Below are 22,753 nucleotides of genomic sequence, written 5' to 3' on the forward strand. Positions count from 1 at the left end.
AGACAGCTGCGGGACCAGACCTTGGACTACACTGTGCTATACCCGGCGTGACTGCGGGTAAATAGACAGGGCCAGTCCCGGATATTTATGGACCCAAGACAACTGCAGAAAGCGCTAAAGGAGTGGTCCAGGGACACGGCTCGCACTGCGGGATCACCAGATCGAGATGGAGCCGCCGGAGGCAGCCTGGATGAGCAAGACTGAAATCGGAGCACTCTTACTAGCAGATAAGACTCATTGTTTTTCATGACAGGTATTGTATATTCCTGAAACGACACGTTTTGGTTCTATGCCTCAAAAACTCTGATGATTAGAGACCTAGACGATACGTAATGTGTTTTGTTACCAGTCATAACAGTTGCTAAGGGAGAGATGTGGGGTAACGCAATTTGCACTTTATTTTGGGATGTTTTCGTCATTGTATTCTAGAACAGACTTGGTGTTGGTTGTCAGATAACCTTTATAATGCTTGATAACTTACGTAAATGCCATCGGGCATTATGGGAGCGGGATGGAGTGTGGAGCAGGTTACATCCGCCCACAAGTGTGAGCCACATACAGGCGATCTACATATTTTTGATTATTCTATGGAACCCAGTAATGTTATTTTTTAATGAGGTGGTGGGTTGGGGGAGGGGGAATACTTCCGTGCGTGCACAGTGGGGTTAGGCATGCCGTGAGTGGGGGGGGGGGGGAGGGGAGTACAGAGGCCAAAGTTAATTGTAATAATTTATGTCGAAATAGCTGACGTGACACAGCAAAACTTAGTGTATAGTCACAAAGTATCACATGGTTACACAGAGGCAGCTCCGCGCAACGCACCTCGATTATTATTTACTTCCTAGATGCTATCACAGACGCGTAAGAAACTTTTTAACTTGGAACGTCCGGGGTCTTAATGACCTTAGAAAATTGCGGAAAGTTATGGCTTCTCTCACAATGTGTGGTGTCGACATTGCTCTCCTGCAGGAGTCACACTTGCCTCTTAACAGTGCATTGTTGCAGCACAGAGGATTGCAGGGTAACGTACATGCTGTGGGGTTCACATCTAATGCCCAGGGAGTACTAACGTGGGTGAATCCCAGATCGGACTTTCAATTGGAAGCACTGGAGACCAATCCAGAGGGGCGCTTCGCTATATCGCGATGCAGCAGGAGAGGGTTTTTACTGGTTTTAGTTAACATCTATGGCCCTAATTACGATAACGCCACCTTTTTTGGAAATTCATTAGATAGAATGAGTCGCTATGGCACGTGTCTCCCAACTCTGGGGGGGTGACTTTAACTGTGTACTAGATTCCAGCTTAGACAGGTGCGGGGGCCCGCCAAGACGCCCAACTGCCACAGCAAAGCCTAATATGACGGCTGCCACCCAACTAGATTTATGTGACGTATGGCGTACACGCTCACAGGGCCCAGGTGGCTTAACACACTACTCAGTGTATCGTAACCTCCACACTAGGATCGACTATCTGTTTATTTCCAGAGATATGTTTACACAGATCCGTGACTGTGTGGTGCTGCCTTGCACGTTCTCTGACACTTTTACTTGGCGGTTCCCCCCCGTATTCTTTACTCCACCCTGTTTTTAAAGTGGAACTGGCTGAGGCCATTGAGACATTTTTCTAGAGGAATATTTGGTCGGTAGACTCTTTTGCCATGGTGTGGGACGCCTTCAAAGTGTACATCCGAGGGATCGCCATGGCTAAACACTCCAGACTTGCACCCTTCGTAAGCGCCTATCGGACTTAGAGGCCACTTTAATAACCCTAGAGCTGCAGTTACTAACAGGGGCAGACTAAAATAACAGACAAGAACTGCATCGGATGCTGGAAGAGTATCACTCTACAGGTGACGCAGAACTGAAGCACTTGGGCAAATATGCGACAGTTCGCATATATGGAGAAGGAGACCGTCCGGGGTCGGTCCTAGCCTTGTTGCTTAAAAAGCAGAGGGAGAAGTCTAGTGTGGCAGTCCTTAATGATACGGATAGGGAGTCCCTAACTGAGCCACTGTGCATAGCCAACAGATTTAAGCAATATTACCCATCAATAGATAGCTCTGAGGGTGGGAGAGAAGACGAGGCTATATTAGACTACCTCACTCATATTAAACTGCCTTGGCTAATGAATGGGCATAGGGAATATCTGATGCGCCCACTAGAAGTAGAAGAAATAACTTCAGCCTTGGCCGGGATGAAATCCAACAGCACCCCCGCATGGATGGTCTCACTGTCTCCTTTTTCAAGGAGTTTTAGGGACCTGTTGGTTCCGCACCTACAGACACTGTTCAAGGAGATCATTGAAACGGGTGAGATGCCACCTTCAATGCGGGAAGAGCTAATTGCTGCAATACTCAAACCTGAGAAACGTCCGACCGACTGCGCCTCTTACCGCCCGTTGTCACTCCTCAATGTGAACACCAAAATCTATGCAAATGTCTTGGCGACCAGATTGCCACCCCTACTGCCGCTACTGATATCACCAGAGCAAGCCGGCTTTGTCCCTGGTAGAAATCGTATTTATAACTTGAGGACTGTGTTTGGGGCTATACAACATACTCAACAGGATACTCAGGCGGTAGCTGTCTTCCTCGACATGGAGAAGGCGATTGACTCCATGGAGTGGCAGTTCATGACCCAGGTGTTGACGAGAAACGGGCTAGGGAGTGTCATTCTGCAAATGGTGGGAGTGCTCTACAATTCCCTTATAGCCAGGATCAGGATTGGTAATTTGGTTACCGACCCTATTCGCATTACTAGAGGCACGCAGCAGGGGTGTCCGCTCTCCCCATTGCTATACACCCTGGTTGCCGAGCCTCTTACCTATGCGATGCGAGAATATCACAGCCATAGGGGAGGGGTATACGATTTCCGAAATATAACTTTATTATATCCACATACGCAGATGATACATTATTATATGTTGGAGACCCTGACCAAAATCTCTCGCCTGTACTGCGCGAAATGATTCTTTTTGTAGCAAGGTCCGGCCTCAAGGTTAATTGAAATAAATCGCTCATTTTCCCGCTCACTGCAGAGACTGCCCAGTTTACGCCGGAATACCCACAGTGCAGGATGACTGAGCCAGTTCGATACGTAGGCGTTAGAGTGTATACTGATTCGGAAGTGGTATTCAAAGAAAATTATGGGAAAGCAATGTCCAAACTGGAAGACGACGTGGACGGATGGCAACCCTCACCCCTTTCATTAGCGAGTAAAGTATTGGTTTTGAAAAAGGTAGTCCTTCCAAGGTTTTGATTCTTATTCACAAATATTCCCATGCTTCTCCCGAGGTCCTTCTTTCTGTTGCTGACAACCCTGATGGTACGGTTTGCCTGGGCTGGGAAACATGCTTGAGTTAAGTGGGAGATCCTCACGCTCCCATACAACTTTGGTTGATTTTAGGCTCTGGATCTAGAACTGTACTATAGGGCTGCGCAGAGAGCTCGTGCGCACCACTGGATGCATGGCCCCACGGATACTCAACATTTCCGAGTGTGTTGGCGGCTCCAACCCCATTGCCAGCGCTTCTGTTTAAACCTCCTGATCACAGGACTGGTATTCTTGACTCCATTAATCAGCGCGGAGATACCCCTTCGGGGGTGAATCAGGCACGGAATAAAACCTATAAATTAATTAATTAATGTGACAACCCACGCCTGGCACCACCTTCTGAAATTACAAGCAGGCGGATACTCCGCATTTCCGAGTGTGGTTGCGGCTCCAACCCCATTGCCAGCGCTTCTGTTTAAACCTCCTGATCGTAGGACTGGTACTCTTGACTCCATTAATTAGTACGGGGATACCCCTTCTGGTGTGATTCAGGCGCAGTATAAAACCTATAAATAAATAAACTAATTAATTCGACAACACACGCCTGGCACCACCTTCTGAAATGACAAGCAAGCGCCATCCTATACTCCCCCCAAGATGCCACTGGTTGCCCCGTGCAGGAAAAAAAGGGTTGATTAGGGCCTTAAACGCTATAAAAATATACACAATAGGAGAGATGTTTGCTGAGGGTGAAGCGATACCATGGGAATACGCAGTTCGGGTACTACAGACCGCTACACTATTGACCCAATTCCACTTCCACAGGGTGAGGCATTCACTGAGGGAACTTCTGGGCAGCAGGTTGGATGAGCCACCAGAGGTTGCTGTGCTCATATATGAAATTAAGGCTGAATCGCCAGTACGAATCGTCTCCAGGATTTATAACACAGCACAGGGATGGCAAGCTAACCACTACACAAAGGCTAGGTTAGCGTGGCAGGCAGACCTGAGCTGGGTGTTTGATGACACAACATGGTAGTACTGCTGTAAGAGTACGACACGCATTTCATTAAATGGGCGTCATAGACTGATACATTTCAAATTTCTAAATAGGGTATATTATACACCAGAGAGACTGCAGGTACGGTTTGCGTGACTTTGCAGCGTGCGAGCATTGTGGTGCAGACGCTGCTGATTATTTTTCATCTGGCCTGGTTATGCCCTGGGATGGTGACCTTTTGGGCGTTGATATTTTAGACTCTGGGAGAAGTCACAGACAGCACACTTGAGCCGGCCCCTATGCTCGCTCTATTGGGATACTCCAAACATTTGCCTAAGGGAATTAGACGACTGGTGGACATGGGACTCCTAGTGGCTAGGCGTAGGGTTGCGAACTGCTGGTCCCGCGTCCCAACCCCCACTATGACAGGCTGGACAAACGACATGATGTATTGCAGTACACAAACAGAATATTGAAGCAAGTTATTACTCCTCCGCAATCGGCCTAAGATCTTCTGGGGAGTATACCAGGCCTATCTGGCGGCCAAGGTAAATGGTCCAAATCGTGCTGAACCCCTTTAAACATAGCATGGGAGAACTGTTGCATGATATGTTTCCGGTTGTTGGACTGGGAGAAGCGCTTTGACTAGTGGCTGCCCTTAAAGGCCTCAGGACTAGTACTGTGAACTAGGCATGTACAGCATTGAACTGAACTGTAAATATTATGGATGCGAATTGTAAGGTGCATATTGTATATTAGTTGATAAGATACTAGCATTGCTCTACTGTGTAAGACTTTGTGCACTGTGTATATTGCAGCAAGAATGATATGTCTCTGTTTTTATCAATAAAAACCTTTTAAATAACATTTTAAAAACAAACAAACTCCAAGAACACCTCGACGCCAGGGAACAACACATTCATATTGAGCCTGGTACTGGTCAGATCCTGGCTAAGCCACCCCAGTCATCCAGAGACTCAGTTCCTCAGAAGAGGAAATTGGCTTTCAAAGAGGCCATCTACCTTCTTGTGTAGCCAATGCCAAAGAAGCCTCAGATGCCATGACAGAGGCATCTCTTCACTTCCTCCTGTTCCTTCCCATCCTCCAGTACTCCTCTTTTGCTGCATCAAGGATCTTGATTCCCCTAATTCCTCTTTTACATGTGGTCTCTCAACATTCCCCACAGGGTTCCTCACACTCTGAGTAGGAGACAGACATGGGGGTCCTTATGACCTACCATATAATCAACCGCCCCCTGGGAGGCCTATGATGAAGAGCTCCAGTTGACACTGATTTATACCATGAGGTCTTGCACAGGGCGACCACCTTCCACAAGGTGAAAATGCATGTCTAGCCCAAAGAAGAAGACTTCCTCCCCCTGCTGGGGGCTTCTTCAAGGAGCCTGTGAAGGCGTGTGTTGTCATGCTTTGTTAGACAAAAAGTACAAGGCCTCTCCCTCTGAGCCGGCCTAAATCAGCTACCCCCTTATTCCTTAGTCATCCACACAGCCAGAAAGCATGTCAACTCCCAGGGTACAGGAGATCCCCCTCTGGACTGGGAGAGTAAGACAGTTGATGCTGGTGGCAAACGTGTTGTGGCAGAGTCTGCCACCCATTGGTGTATTGCTAATTCTATAGACCACCTCTCCTGGTATGACCAGGCCCACTGGGATCAGATGGAGGACCACATCCAATATCTCCCAGACAAATATAGGAAACTGAGGCAGGAGTTAGTGGTGGAAAGAAAGATCATTTCCAACACTAACATGCACCATGCTTTAGATGCCTCAGAGACAGCTGCTGGGAGCATAAACACTAGCGCCCTTCTCCACCGCCATGCTTGGCTGCCTTTTTCCAACTTTAATCCAGAGGTACAACAGCACCTCGTTAACGTGCCCTTTGGTGGGATGCATTTCGTCGGCCCCCAAGTCAATGATATGCTTGGAAAAATTAAGAAAAAATTAAGAAGGATGCCAATACAGCTAAAACCATGGTAGGCCTCCAAACTCCATCTGCCTGCAGCTCCTTTCTCCACTCTCTGTATCGCGTGCATACAAAACCCCCACAAAACTTCCATAACCGTATCCAGACAAAAGCAGCAGACACCCTCACAGAGGACTAAAGGGGAATTAGGGCTGGGTGAGGCAAAAAGGCATAACTCCCCTACCACCCAAAACAGTGACACTTGTGTCCTCCATCCCTCCCGACCATAAAACACCACTTAGGGGGGAAGTTGCAGGAGTTCTCGTCCCGCTGGGCAGAAATCCTGTCCTACCAGTGTGTTATATATATTATGTAGTCTTCCCTTACCTAGACGACTGGCTGATCAAGAGTACCATGTAGCAGCAATGCCTAGTGCACCTGCAGACCACCATGCAGCTCCTTCACAGCTTGGCTTTACATTCAATGTGACCAAATCCCACCTTCAACCCCTCCATGTACAACCCTTCCTTGTGGTCATTCTCAACTCAAGAGTAGAGAAAGGTTAGCCCTGCCCAGGAAGGATTCAAGCATTCCAAACGCTGCTGTCTCTTTTTCAGCCAGATCGTCAGGTAAGGGTTAGGACCGTTACGCGCCTACTTGGCATGATGACTTTCTGCATTGCCATAGCTCATCTGTTACAGCAGTGCCTAGCAGCGCACTGGTCTTAAGCAGAGGGTCATTGGGAGGATCTAGTGTTGATTTGGTGCCATACTCATCACCCTCTTAGCTTGCAGGGGCAAATAATGAGATATATTAGTCTCTCACTACATGGGCGTCCGCAGGGGGGGGGCAAGGAGGGATGCTTGCCCCCCCCCTGGAGCGACCCTCCTTGTCCCCCCTGCTGACGCCCATGAAAACCGTGACTTCAAGACGGGGTTCTCACTCTCTTTCCTCTCCTTTCTTTTATTTGCTTCCCTGTGAAATGGATCCAAAAACAAAGTCGCTTTTGCTGGAAATGTCATATTTTTCTGACATTTTAATTCCAAAGTGCAGCATTGGGAATAAAAGTCTAAAAATATGAAAACCAGATAAATAACTAAATAACGTAAGACAGAGTGGTAGCAAACTGGCCAAACTGATTTTATTCACACTGAAACACATTAGCGCCACTTTTAAGAGATTGCCAGTGAAGCGCTATTTTTGTTTTCTTGTCTTTGTTTTCCCTGGACTTGGAACTAATGCACCAATCCTGGTGGTACTGAAATGTGTGGATTGGAATACAAAATGTGTGCTGCGGCTCTGCGTCCCGGGACGTGGTCTTTTTACCCTACTGCTTACGTTTTGTAAGGATATAAGCAATGGCCATTGAAATGGGTCCATTCAGGGCCCTGTAGCCGTGTCCTTAACTTTTCAGGCAAAAGCACTCACTGATTTCTGAATAGTGAGTGTAAAAGCATTAAGGTAACCATGTTGTTCCTGCTTACATTTCCCATGGTTTGCTAAATTTTGCATTCCCTATAAGTGTTTGCTTTTTCCAGGATGTTGTAACTTTTTTTATTTTGTGGGCCGCATATTGCTCTTGTCTAGTGCGTAATTTTAAATTGAGCCGCATCCAGGTGTTTATAGCGGGCAATAATTGGGTTGTAGTTGAAGACAGTGGGAGTTTTTCTCAGTGGGGCAGTACGGTGTTCAGTGGGGGAGAGGATGTGGCACTATGGTCAGAGCTGCTGAATTTGGAACTGGGAACCAGGTCCAGCCTTAATAACCAGTCCACCAGACCACTCTCCTGTGAGAGCACAATCACATGCTAGACCTTAGAGGGCTTCGCAACACGTTAGAAGTCCTGGTGTCTTTGCACCAGCAGGTGGACCCTAGCATGACAAGTGTAGGTTAACCTTAAAGTCTTGTCCACCACTATCCATACTGAAGTTCACCTCCAGTCTTGCGGGAAGGCCTATGAAGCAGCACACACTAGATCAACAGTCACTGAGGTCACAGGACCATTGAGAACGGCCAGCTCTAGGGCAGTGCAACCAGTGTGACCGCACCGGGTGCTGACTTTAGGTGGAGGCATCATGTTTGCAAGTATATTATGTTTTCAAAAACGCTTGCTGCCTCCTTCCTGGACTCCAGCAATTTTCGGCAACAATAAAAATGTCATGATGACTCTGGTGATTAATGTTCTTCCTAGAGAGAGATCAGAATTTTGTCTCGTGGAAGTTTTGACTCATGGAAAGGTAGCTCAGAGGGTTAATGTACCGGCTGCAAAGAACTTGCGCCATGCAGATCACAAAGTGTACATAATGTAAATAGGTCAGTGGGCTACTACTTTTGTCAGAGAGATCCTTTTGTTACTTTCAGTTTATAAGTTAAAATCCTAACTTAGAACAGTGAGCTATTAACTGTCATCTAAGAATTGCATACAAACTGCAAAGTATACATTAGAGCGTTATTTCCCCCCCTTCCCCCCAGTCTTTGATTATCCTAATGTCCCAAAAAGTGTTCTTTTGGACAGAAATCAATTCTGATTATTAAGGAGAACCCCCAACCATGGTATTATGTTTTAAATTCCGGGTATCGTGTTTCTCCAGACCAATCACTATAAAACTATATGGGTTACTAGTATGGTTGTCATGTGACTCTTACACCTTGTAGTCCTTAGTCTTATGTAACATTTTCTATACAGTGATTTACACACATATTGATTGTCTCTGTGTAATGTGTGTGATGTAAAGTGCTCTGACACCCTACAATGGTATGAGTGGTGCTGTAAATCAAATTAAATGCATCTGAGAGAGAGTGGTTATGGAAACTTGGGGGGCACAGTTAAAGGGTGGTAGTGAGGGAATCCATGGCAGAGGTGGTCATTGGGGGGCACTAACAAACATTAATGCACAGGACACCACCAGTGCTATGGCCGGCCCTGCCCCGGGGGGCAAGTCTGCCTCACACATAAGGTACCTCCATTGGCCTTGTTTCAGCAGTAGAAGCTGCAACTCACCAGGGATTGGCAATGCAGGATTTGCACGCAGACCAAACTAAGTTTTCAAACTTACAGTCACCCGGCTTCATTCACAAGCACTTTTAACATTTGCTGCCTGCTGTGGGGCCACTGGAATTAATTATGCAGCAAAGGATGACAACATTATGCCGTAGTGTTGACTAAATTATGCATTAAAAAAAGGCTGCAGCGTAATGCAGTATATTTTCAGATGTTTCATTATTTTGACGCCTGTACACATGCTAACAGTCTCTGGAAAGATGTTGCCTTATTAGTACCAGTGTAACATACAAACTCAGCAGTGAGAAAGGTGACCAGTCAACCTTTACAATACACCATCCACTCCGCAGCAACACAAGTCACATTTTATATTAACTTTTGATATGTTTGAGCTACAAACCATTTATTAGTTTAAATGGCCAGATCATGCAGCAGATCTTGCATTATGAGGCAAATATGGCAGAGCCATAATTTTAGAGAAAACATTTGCAAACTAGGATATTTTGCCATTCATGTTTGAACTGCTGTTGTGGAAAAAGAGAGTAGTGCTGATGACAGAAACTCCTTGGCTCGGAGACAAATGGCTTGTGTTTCCACATTTTATCGTATTTGGTACATTCTGTGATTAGAAGCATATCTATGTGAATATATTTTAATGTCAATAACTCATTATAACCTTAAATAATCATGTATATCCATTGGTTGATTAAACTGGGCAGTGAAATGCCAAACAAATACTAAAAATTGGGATGTCTGCACATTCTGGCCACACCTCTGGTTCCACCCACAGATCCAATCCTTGGGTTATTCCCGCCCTTTGATTCTCCGCCCACTGTTCCTCTACTCTTTTCCCCCCACTTCGATCACTGTGTAAGACTCAGCATCCCTGGACCTGTGATGTACCACCGCTGTGGGCGCCGCATGTGCCACACAATTACGGTGCCGGGCTTTGTTGTCAGTTTGACATTGACTACACGTAGAGGGACTCTAAGGGGCAGATTTATGTTAACTGGCGCATCCCCAGGGATGCGCCAGTTAACATGCGCCACAGTGCGCCACTGCTCCGCCACCTACGGTGCGCCGCATTTATGATGCGGCGCACCATGGTGCAAGGCAGTGAGGATGCGTGACGCATCTCTCGGCGTACGGGCGGCGCATTGCAGGAGTCATGTCGCAAGTGCGACATGACTCCTGCAATGCACAGGAGCCACCTATTCAATGCATGCTGCGTCACCCTTACGCCTGCTTCAAGCAGGCGTAAGGATTTGACGTAGAAAGTGACTGAGTGAAATCTCATAGATATCACTCAGCCACTTTTAGGAGGCGTTCCTGCGCAGGAACGCCCCCCCTGCGCAGGAACGCCTCCTTATGGCGCAGGGCTTTCCAACGTGACGCATCTCTTAGATGCGTCACGTAAATAGGGCGCATTGTTTGCGCCGCCGTTGCGTCACATTTAGTGACGCAATTGCGGCGCAAGGAGGCGCAAGGGCATCATAAATCTGCCCCTAAGTTTCTTTAAAAAAAATATAGCTAACATTTGGACCTATACATTTTATTTTGTATAAATTAATTGAATGTGTGTAAAATGTAGCACTGCCCGGGGAATTCTAGTAAAGGGAGCACCCATTGGCGAATCACTAGCGTTTGTGATTCCTGCATTATATATTACTAACTTTGACGTTGTGCTTTAACTTTGGATAAAAGTTATCATGAATTCTAGCACCAAGAAGCCAATATTGGTAAATATGTGTCCTACAAATAATCCCTAACATACACTGTGCATACTGTATATTTAATCTGGTGCTTTAATCATAGGATGTTTTAAAGTATTCTGATGAAAATCGAATCGTGCTGAAGACAGCCTTGATTGGTGTTGGATCGAGGACCCGGAAGTCTGAACACCTAGCAGACAGAGATAAAGCACCTTGTCAGAAAGTTTAGCGTTTTCCCTACAGGTGGTGTTTGTTGGCCTGTGGCAGGGTCAGTCACATGTCCTGGACTCTTGGCATTTAATTGTGCCCCAGTGTTTCTTATGCCCCACCTGGCACACATCATGTCGGAGGATGGTGATGACGTTAACATTTTGCCCCCCCCCCTGGAAAAATTTCTGCGGACGCCCATGTCTCACTATTGCAATTGGTATGTTGTTTTAACGACCACGATTTTCTAGTCCCAATGTTGATGGTTTGAGTTGCAAGGGTCTGGGCACATGCCCCACATGAACCACATGGGTAATGTGCTTGGACTGATGGAAGGCCCCAGAGAGTGTCTTGTCTGATCTTCAGTGTTTAGGTGCTGGATACTATCTGTCAAAGAGAATGCGCGGCAAGTTCGCAGCATGCTTTTTGTACTTGTTACTACTCGAGCACTTGCATCAAAGTCTTAAGAACTGGCCGAACTGCAAATTAACGCACAAGGCTTTTCGATGGTAGCCTTTGAAAGGGAGTAGAGCTTTGCGGGCCATTGGGTTTGTATACAGTTCAGTCTCCAGATACCCATCAGATGGAAAAATAAGTAAATCCAGAAAAGTGAGATGTTATTTACCGTATTCACAGGTGAAGCTCACATTCTAACTGTTACACAGGTTGGAGACGAAACTGCACCTTGATTGTCCATTCCTAGGACGGCTGAGGCATTACCTGCATAAGTGGGGTGCAAGTGTCCCCCCCTTCCCCTCTAATCCCGCTTCCTTTAGATACCCAATATGTGTTCTGTAGATTGGGTTTCCCCTCTTTTGATTCACTGCTTCCTGAGTCACGACATGGTTGCCGGATTTTCTATATACACATCAAGTATGGGTGTAATGTAATAGTTGTTTCACAATCGTTTATTATAGGCTGAATTCTGATTTCTCTTATGCCAGTCAGCTAAACACTTTAAACTGCACACTACTACGGAGGTGGTCTCCTAACAGGTACCACCAGTGAATCCACCTAACTGCAAACCACTGGATCACTGGTTTTGTATATGAAGAATATTATTATTATTTTGCACACATCACTTTCACAGCATTAGCCATTAGCACATATTAGATCCTGAAGAAGGCCATGACACTGACAATGCCATTGGCCGAAACATGTCAATCTCCCAAAAATACGACTGGGTGTAATGTCTCCTGTCGTATTTTATGTTTTTAATCCTAGTACATGGTAGCCTTAATAAAGTTATGTGGTGAACCCTGTAGCTAGTTTTAACTCACTTCACCACATGCACTGTGTTCCACACCGCGCCATCAAGCTCTCGGGTATTTAGTAATTACCCCCTAGCATATAAAACATTCCTGAGCTACTTCCTCTCAGTGAGGGGGTTGTAGCCCGCACCTTGACTAGGTTTCATTGTGCACGAAGGTTCCCCAATGATGAAGCATGCCACCTGTGCTGGGTGAGGGAAACCGTCCTTTAAAGGGACCATGTAATTTCTGGTATTTATAAATTCAGCATGTTGTGGCAGACATTAGAGAGCTTGGGGACATGGTCACTATTGAAGTGCATTGCACGGCCGAAGGTTGTGCAAGGTTCGAGTGTTGACTAAATATGAACAAAACCAATGATCAAAACCAAATTACTAAAAAGCAAGTTAAAAAGACTTTATAGTTGGGAAAATGATCGTCACTTTCATAAAAAAAAGAACAGAAAGTCACTAGAAAAAAAACCAAAGGGTTAGGTGTTGAAATGCATTAATAACTAACATTTATAAAACACTGAAATTCCACAGATATAGTTCAGTGAATAGCTACAACTTAGCTACCACCATTCACTGCTTATTTACCTCACATATTGCAACACTCATGACATGTTAAATCACATCAATCACTCAAGTGTGAGTTTACCTTGCCAGGATTTAAACAGATGACCAGCATGACACACAGGAGCATATTCCCAACAGAATGGTGAAGTGTGGTGTCACGCCAAGGTTGGTAACGCCGTGCTCCGACATTCTGAAATCGCAGAGATGCACTGTATTTACAATAATTTGCCACACCCCTGCGTTTCCTCTAGTGCTGGGCTAAATTTAGCTGCCTAAACTAGCGCCAACGCAGGCACCCTTGCCGCATAGGGCAAGGGTGCCTGCGTTGTAGGGAATGATTATTCAGGTGCAGGAAGGTGTCCCTTCCTGCACATAAACAATTGCTAATGGTGATTTGGAACTTCTATGTTTGATGCAGAATGCAGCACACATAGAAGTAACAACTCATCATTATCTAATGATTTTTTAGGTGAAGGAAGGGACACCTTCCTGCACATGAACAATCACTAATGGCGGTTTGTTCTTTCTATATGTGCTGCAGAGTGGTTTTCCCTGGTCTTATTTTTGGCGCAACCATATACTCACACCAGCCTTTTAGTGCTGTGTGAATAGGGGCCTTAATTACAAGTTAAATTACAATTACACGTTAAGTGGCTTAATGCCGCCTTGTAAATAACAGGATGGGGTAGCGACACCAGAACATATAGAAAAGTGACGTTCTCCTGGCAATAACCCCGTGTAAATATGCCCAAACTGTAATATCGAATCCAGTCCTGCAAAATTTCCACGCAAAATCACACTACTCATATTAACATGGAGCAGGGAAATGGGGTTACATTTGAGGGGCCCTCTGCATTAATGGAGGGCTTCTTTAGGAGCGGAGTGATGGCATCCTTCTGATCCTCTGGAACGATACTTTCAAGAGGGGCTAATTAACTACATTTTGAGGAGAAGAAACTAAAAAATGGAGCATGATGGCTCCAAAGAACTGTGGCAAATGAGCATCTGACATTAAATCAAGTGATGGTTGGTGGTGTCAGCATGGCTCACCACGAAGAGCCTAGAGCACTGAAACTAAACACAAAAACACAAAAACAGGTGAAGGCTGGAACAGATCAGGCTTGCCTAACTGCTTTTTCTGATGGATAATTATTTCTGCGGATTCCAGACTTGAATGGAATTAGTTTACTGTGGCAATAGCTCTCCTGTGCTGGCAGGCATGGCTCGACCCACCCAGGCAGTGACCGCACCGGCCTCTATACAGTACTGGACGCCTTCAGTTGTCTGCCTTATCTGCACTGGTTCAGAGTTTCTCTTTGGTTTTCATTGAATTCTTCAACGTTTATAGCACTTGTTCAGTGGGCTAGATGAAATGTCTTCACTTGGGTGGGAGTTCAAACTATTTACCCAAGTTATATTCCCAACAACATCTGCATATGAGGCCTGACCAGAGTTTCTTTTCATGTAATTCATGTACTTCCATGCACCCAAACTGTCAAGGACTGGAAAGCCAAGTTGTTCTTGCATCAGACGCATAAGAAGACACCCAAATGGTCCCTTAGGTAAGTCTCCTGATGGCCAGAAATCCTCTAAATGATCCTTCCACAAGAAACAAGAGAAAGTACAAGCCCTCTTCTTCCTAGAATAAGTAGTCTTCTTTACAGGACCATTCAGAATGTCACTGGCGACATTCTGTTAATTCAGGTTTTCAAGATGTTTGACTGGAGTTTTCGGCACCATCTGCCTTTCTTTCTCAAATTGAGGCCTTTAGGCAGGCGATGTTTAACCTTTTCAAGACGGTCTCTTCTCCCTTTGGTAGAGTTGCCTAGTCCCTTCTTTTATGCATCAATGTCCATGCATCCAGTCTCCAGGCTCTGCAATAAGCTGTTTCCATTGAAGATGTTGGCTTAATTGACTTTGATGCTGTAACTAGTGTTTCCAAAGTTTCCTCAGAGCTATGTTCAATGTTAACAGATCCTATTGAGTTGGAAGAAATTCTTCAGCTGCCGAGGGCTTTCTTGGGGGAGAAGCCTCTTGCTGACCCTCTACCCAGAGTTCATAGTTTTGCACAAATAGAAGAACTCTTCTGCTTAGATTCTCAAACACTTGGCTTACCCAACCTTGAGTTTAGGCGCACATAGAAAGCGGATTCACAGGCTAAGCTTCCCCCGCCCGGGAGGAGGAATCACCATCGTCCACAAATCCACACTCCGCCTGAGCACACTCCCAGACGTGCCCACAGACATGATGGAACATCTACACTTCAAGATACAGACCAACCCTACCACAACCCTCCGAGGAACCCTCATCTACCAACCCCCTGAACCCTGCAGACCATTCACCAACTCCATCACGGACATCATCTCCCCGCTCGCCATCGCATCCACCAACGACACCCTGCTGGGAGACCTCAACTTCCACATCGACAACCAACTGAACCCAAACACCGTATCCCTCGTGGACAACCTCCTCAACATTGAACTTCGCCAGATCGTGACCAAGCCCACGCACTCAGCAGGACACACCCTCAACCCCCTCTTCACTACAGGAAACTCCATCACCTTCAGCCACACCACCAAACTCCCATGGATTGAAGCACCGTTGCGTTCGCTTCACCTTCAGAACAACCATCATCCACAGACAACAGCACCTACTCCCACAAAGAAACTGGACCAGAATCACCGACAACCAGCTTACGTCTTCACTCTGCAACTCCACCCCAAACATCGTGGAAAACAATGACCCCAACACAGCAGCTCGAACCCTGCACAGATGGATCTCCGACAGCACCAACACCATAGCCCCCCTCAAGAAAAACAACAACACCCACCCCAAGAAAGCCAGATGGTTCACCTCCGAACTTCGAGAGTCCAGACGCACCTGCCGCCGCCTCGAAAAGACCTGGAGGAACACCAAATCCACAGAAGCCCACAACAACTTTAAAGCCTCTACCAACGCCTACCACCAACTCATCAGAGAAACGAGAAAAAAAGTGATTGAAGACAGAATCTCCACACACGCACACAACAGCAAAGAGCTCTTCAACATCATCAAGGAGTTCGCCCAACTCACCAGCGAGTCAACTGACATACCTCCTTCACAATACCTCTGCGACAAACTCAGCACCTTCTTTCACCGCAAAATCAAGCGCATCTACCACAACTTCGACAAAGATAACGAACACACGGAACCCCCACCAACAAACCCCGACACCCTGAAGCCAACGATCGACAGCTGGACAGCCCTCACCACCGAAGACACACTGAAGATGATGAAGTCAATCCACTCCGGGCCCCCATGGACCCCTGCCCCACCACATCTTCAACAGAGCCGCCAACACCATTGCACCCTTTTCCGCCACACTATCAACTGCTCCCTGAAGACTGCCTCGTTCCACGATGACTGGAAACACGCCGAGGTCAAACTCCGCCTGAAGAAACCCCCAGCGGACTCCACCGACCTCAAAAACTACAGACTCCCTGCTCCCGTTCCCTGTGCAAGTTATCAAGAAAGCCATCAACAGCCAACTCGCCACATTCGTCGAAGATCACAACATCCTCGACTCCTCCCAATCCGGCTTCAGGAAAAATCACAGCACGGAAACGGCCCGCCTTGCCGCAACAGACAACATCCGCACCCTACTGGACAAAGGAGAAACAGTAGCCCTCATCCTCCTCGACCTCTCAGCAGCATTCAACACAGTCTCCCACTGCACCCTATTACGCAGACTTCACGACACAGGGATCCAGGACAAGGCCCTCGACTGAATCAGCTCCTTCCTCTCCGGCAGAACATAGCAGGTCAGACTCCCCCGCCCCCCCCTCCCTTCCTTTCCTCTCGGTCCCTACGCCAACCACCTGCTGAGCCCGATGCTCTTCAACATCTTCATGGCTCCACTTGCCCTCATTCTCAAAACCTATGGACTCAACATTGTGTCATACACAGACGACACCCAACTCATCCTTTCTCTATCCAATGAACCCAAAAACGGCAGACACAACTTTCGAGCAGGCATGGAAGCCGTCGCCAAATGGATGAAAAACAGCTCCCTACAACTTAACACCAACAAGACGGAAGTACTCATCATGGGCCCAAACCCCGACTCCTGGAATGACACCTGGTGGCCCCCCGCCCTCGGAAACCCGCCTACCCCTATGGACCACGCATGCAACCTGGGAATCATCCTAGACTCTGAGCTCAAAATGGACCGCCAGATCAACTCAGTCTCATCTTCATGCTTCCACACCCTCTGCCTTTTACATAAGGCCTTCAAATAGATCCCACTCGAGCACAGAAAGACCGTCACTCATGCCCTCGTCACAAGCAGACTCTCACTACGGCAACGCACTCTCCGCCGGAATAAACAAAAACCTAACCCGCAAGCTACAGAACATCCAAAACACTACCGCAAGACTGGTCCTCAACCTGCCAAAACACTGCCACATCTCCCAGCACCTGTGCAACCTCACCCGCAAGCTACAGAACATCCAAAACACTCCACTGGCTCCCCATCGAGGCAAGAGTCACCTTCAAGACGCTCAGCCACGCACACAAGGCCCTCCACGACAGCAGACAAGCATACCTTAACAGCCGACTCAAATACCACACACCCAAAAGGACCCTACGTTCAGCCCAGCTCTCCTACGCCGTAGTCCCATGCACCAGAAAAACTAGATCAGGAGGCCGCTCCTTCTCCTTCCTCGTGACCAAGGCCTGGAACGCCCTTCCGCTCCACCTCAGACAGACAACATCACTTCCCATCTTCGTAAGAGACCTCAAGACCTGGCTCTTTGACTGACCCCCTCCTTGATGGACCGGAACCTGCACCTCTCCACCCCCAGTGCCTTGAGACCCTTACGGGTGAGTAGCCGCGCTTAACAAACACCTGATTGATTGGCCAGTCTTTGCCTTGTACCTCTAAGAAAGATGGCTCAAAAATCAGCTCTGAAAGAACTAGAAGAGCTTTGCGGCAGGAGGATGTTGTTCCTGCCAAAAGGAATAAAGACTCCTCACAGTCAGCCCACGCTGGCATGTAATCATGTTCTTCAGAGAGATGCCCTACATCGATGACATTAGCAATGTTGGTGAAACAACCATCAACAACCTCATTGTCGATGAAGGCATCACGTGCTTCATCAATGAAGCACTCCTCGTAGAAGAAAACCCAGTTGACAATGGATCCATCTTCATCTAAGAAAACATAATTGACTAAAGCAACGTTGATGATAGAAACATAATTAAAGACAGAAATGTTGATGATGAAACCATCATTAACTACAGAACTGTCGATGACAAACTCATCCTTACCCACATTCATGAGGAGACAACCATCAACAAATGCAACTTCAAGTATGTCGCCAGTGGTTTCATTGGTCTCGACAGCATCAGCAATCACACCTTCGCACGTAATTTTGCCATTGGAATCACTACTGGTATTGCCAGAGTAATTCCAGCCCCCATTGAAATTATTCCAATATGCTTCGTCGGGGCCTGAAGGCAAGGGAAAAAAAACAGGATTTCAGACCAAATTGAGGCGTTCTACAGCGGTGAAGATGATGAAGAACAAATTCAGGTATCAAAATCCCTCCAAGATGCAACAAACCCAAGGACCAAAATATACAATATGCAGCCTAGCAGACACTTCCAGAATACTCTTCACCCCATTTGCCGCTCTGGGTAACTGCAAACAGCTTAGCACTGAGTAGTGTATTCGAAGATGGGGGCATATCATCAAGCGGAAGCGATAGTTATCGCTGGCCGCACTCAGCTTGAAAAATGTTATCGCCGGCTATCGCTGTTAATTATCGCCATGCTAGCCCTGTATCAACAACGCATAGCGCAATGGCGATAATTATACCAGCAATAGCTGTGTTTTCCATGGAACATCTCTGGTTTTTCTGCGTTGTTCCATGGTAAATAGCGATAACTTTGCTGATACGACCCTGTGGTTGTATCAGCATAATCCACCCCCAATGGTAAGTATACCTAAGTCAGCATTTTTGCAGACGGTAGCCAAAAACTAACATCTGCAAAAATGCGTGGGCTTCCTTGTAAATATCGTGATATGCACATCAGCGATAATTTACAAGGAGTACTGCCCAGTGACGCCCACTTTGCATCTCGTAGACATGCAAAGCAAGGCGTTGGGAAATCGGCATCCCCTTGTAGATAGGGCGATGTCATTTTTGCCGCTTTTTTGGCTTTTAAAGCCAAAAAGGTGGTGAAATGGCCCTTGATAATATGCCCCATGGTTCTCTGACTACTTAGGATGGATCAAGGAGCACTCTCAGACATGCATGGAAGCCAGCGATGGCACACAATCAGTGACAAATAAGGAAAAGACCAGACTCCTCCACCTGGAGACACAATTGAGCTCATTGGCTCTAAACACCATGTAAACTATCGGGAATAATTCACTTCTAGGGATTCCTGAAACTAGGTGGGATTGTTTTCAATTCCTTATCCAGTTCTGACAACTAATCATTCAGGCCGTCCTCAGCATATCCTATGAAATATGGAAACCAACAAATGAGTAGCCTACACATGCACGTATTCACCCCCTTTTTGATGTAAATATTCTAGGTGCAGAATCTATTCACACTACTTGAAGGACCCCTTGGAACATGACTGACATCATACTGACTGTTCCCATCCAGACACACTTTCAGTCATTTATGCAGCCTCTGACCTACAGCCAAGGCATAGATACTCCGACCTGAAACTAATCAGCCTTCACTAAACTACTGGTTGAGGTTCGCTATTAAAATGGCAGGCAACAGCTTCAATGGGAACAGTTTTTTTCTGTAATTAAAATCTTTGCCAAATGTGCACAAAACAAAACTAACTGAATAGACGATTTTGGAACACTTGTATAAAACTGTTCAAAGATATTAAAGTGAAATGTCAGAATGTGCTAATTTCGTCTCAGAATACTACAAAAAAGGTTTTGTCAAGAAGAGGAAGGAAAAAAAAGCAAACTTCGCAGGAAGATTATGCTTGGACTGTGATCGTGCATGCGCTGTGTGAGCAGGGATCTAAAAATGGCACTGTCTATTGCGAGACATTTTGAAATCTAACCTTTGTGAGCTTACAGCCTGGCCATTACGGACCATTGTCTGGCTTCATGGTAACTTTTAATTCGCTTATGCATGAGAGCTTCAGTTCCTCTTCTTACGTTTGTTCTTCTCATGGAGCAACGAACACCTACATATTCAGGTTACATCTGTCTGGCTGTGCTAAAGACATCTTGGGGAGTTTCAGAAAATCGATCTGGGAGAGCATTCTACCAGTTGCTTGCCATTGGCTTTGTGGTTTGTAACTCACGTTTTCTTGCTTTCCTTTTGCTGGCTTTATTTGCTTTAGGGTGTCCAGATTCAGTTCGTCCCTCCTGTAGGAAGCTGGCTCGTTATATAGTGGACCAAAAGAGGTACACAGTACAAAGAGTGCAAGTAAACCCCAGAGAAATAACAGAGGCACAAACGTCACCCCAAATGCTCTCTTTTGTGGTAGTGTGGGTGAGCAGTTAGACAGAGTAGGGCTAAGCATTTATTACACACACAAATGCACTAAATGAGAGCAAACTCAATCAAGAAATCCAACACCAATCCATAACTAGAACACTTACTAAATATACATTTAGATACCAAGATCATCGAAATCAGGCAAGTACTTTTCAAGTTATGATTTTTTACAGTTTTCAAAAATGGGCACAGTGCAATTTCTGGATCTAATGTTATCCTGTGGAGGAAAAACAAATATTCCATTTGTGCATTTTTCAGCCACGTACGGCACTGTTCTTCTGGACTTAAGGTGAGTAGGGGGCAAGAGGCAAGGTCCAAGGTCACCTCGGGAGGCTATGGGGGCATCCGGGTGCAGAGGTGTGTCAAAGGGTCACGTGCTCCATTCACATCAATTGGAGAACGGTCTGGTTACAAGGAATCTGCAAGCTGGGATTAGGGGGCCAGTCTGCGGGAACACACAGACGGGGATCGACCCTTGAGATGCTCGGACATGTGGGGACCCCGTCGGTCCACTTCTCCACGGGCTCTAGAGCTCAGGTGCATTGGGGTCTTTTGATGTTGGATTCCAGTGTAGGATTCTCTTGTGGTTGGAGGTGGCCTGCAGACCGAGGCTGCAGGTGGCAACTGGAAGTCCAGCCTGAGCAAACCCAAGTGTTGGCTTGGCTCTTGTGGGTTAGGGGACCCCGTTAGCACCATCACCTCCTTTGGACCCGGGCTCTGGAGCACGGGTGCATAGGCGATTTGAGACATCGGGTGTCGGCGGTCACAAGCTCTCGTCTCAATCAATCAATCAGAGGTTTGTAAAGCACGGCTACTCACCTATGAGGGTCTCATGGTCCTGTCCTGGTCTTTGTTTTGCAGAAGAGGTGGAAACAGGACAGCTGTGCCACTCACAAAGTGAGTCTCACTGTCCCTGAAGTGCCTCGATGTGCAGGTCGGTCTTCCTCTGCATTTGTGTCCAGACGGGGCACAACAAGCCTTGGTATCGGTACTGTGCAGCTCCGGTTGGACCTGGTGTCCTCCCACTCAATGGAGCGACAGATCTGACCTTCAGGAGCACAGGGCCCTCTTCCTGGGAAGCTGCTGCATTTGACTGGAGTGGCACATTGTCTTTGGTGCCTGTGGCTGCAAGGGAGTAGCTCCTCTACTCCAAGACAGTTTCTTTAGGCAATTAGAGAAGCAATGGCAGCCGTCCAGGTTTCTTGGAGAGTGCACAGTGGCAAGGTGGGTCTGCCTCTTCCATAATTGTTGGAAACAGCAGTCAGGCTGGCAAATTTGGTGCCAAGTCAGTTGTTACTCCTCGGTTCTCATGACAGGACTGCTCTTTGTCCACTCCTTCTCTTGATCCATCAAAATCTGAAGTCTTGGTATCAGGGGTTCCACTAAATACTCAATTTAGGGGCATTAAGGGGAGTGAAGGGCAGTAGCCAATGGGCTACTTATCCATGAGGTCACTACTGTCAGGGTCTGACAGGTGCCTACCTGATTGCTGCGTGGCAGGACTACACCTCCCAGAAGGCCATCCTTCTGGGAGGTACTGGAATTGCCTTATAATCACGCGAGACACTGGGTGCCCATGCATGTCATTCTCGTTAGTTACGAGGAAGTGGTTTTGGTGGACGCCTTGTCCCCACGGAGCCACTGGAGTTCTCAGTTTTTCCCATCGTAGCACCGCGGCTGCTGTGTTACGTTCTGTGCCTTGGTTGCATTCTGCTTGGCCGAGCAGAACGCCTTGTTTGTTTTCCTTCTCGTTGTTTTCCTCGGAGGCGGCAGGTAGACGCTGGATTGCCCCTCCTGGCCCCTCCCGGGAAACGCTCAAGTGTCCTCGTGGTTTTGTTCTTCGGTAGACCGGGAGATGCTGGATTGCCCCCTCCTGTGTCTGACCGTCACCTTAATGCAGGTTTCCACTCGGCGGAGTAGATAAGTTCTACTGGCCTTCTGGTAGTGTGGACTCGGCTGAGAATCGGAACAGAAGAGGATTTCTACAACTCCTTCCAGAGTACGCTTCGGAGCTGGACCTGGGATATCGAATACACTCTGGAGGTATTGCTGTCTGTTGGGTAAGAGTGTGTATTCCAAAGAGGAGTTGAACCTCAGAACTATTTGTTTTTGGATTGCCTTGCTGTGGCTGACTTGTCTTTCCTGGGGAGACAGTGTCAGCAGTGATTTCTTTTTGGAGTGCCAGCTAACTATTTATTTTCTTACTATTACATAACTAAAAACCTTCATGTTTATTCGGATGACTTAATCCCTTTTGGATGGTGCTGAAGAAGGTCTCTCTTTTGTTCTA

This window comes from Lissotriton helveticus, chromosome 1_2 (assembly GCF_964261635.1).
Source record: "Lissotriton helveticus chromosome 1_2, aLisHel1.1, whole genome shotgun sequence".
In the NCBI taxonomy this organism is placed as follows: Eukaryota; Metazoa; Chordata; class Amphibia; order Caudata; family Salamandridae; genus Lissotriton; species Lissotriton helveticus.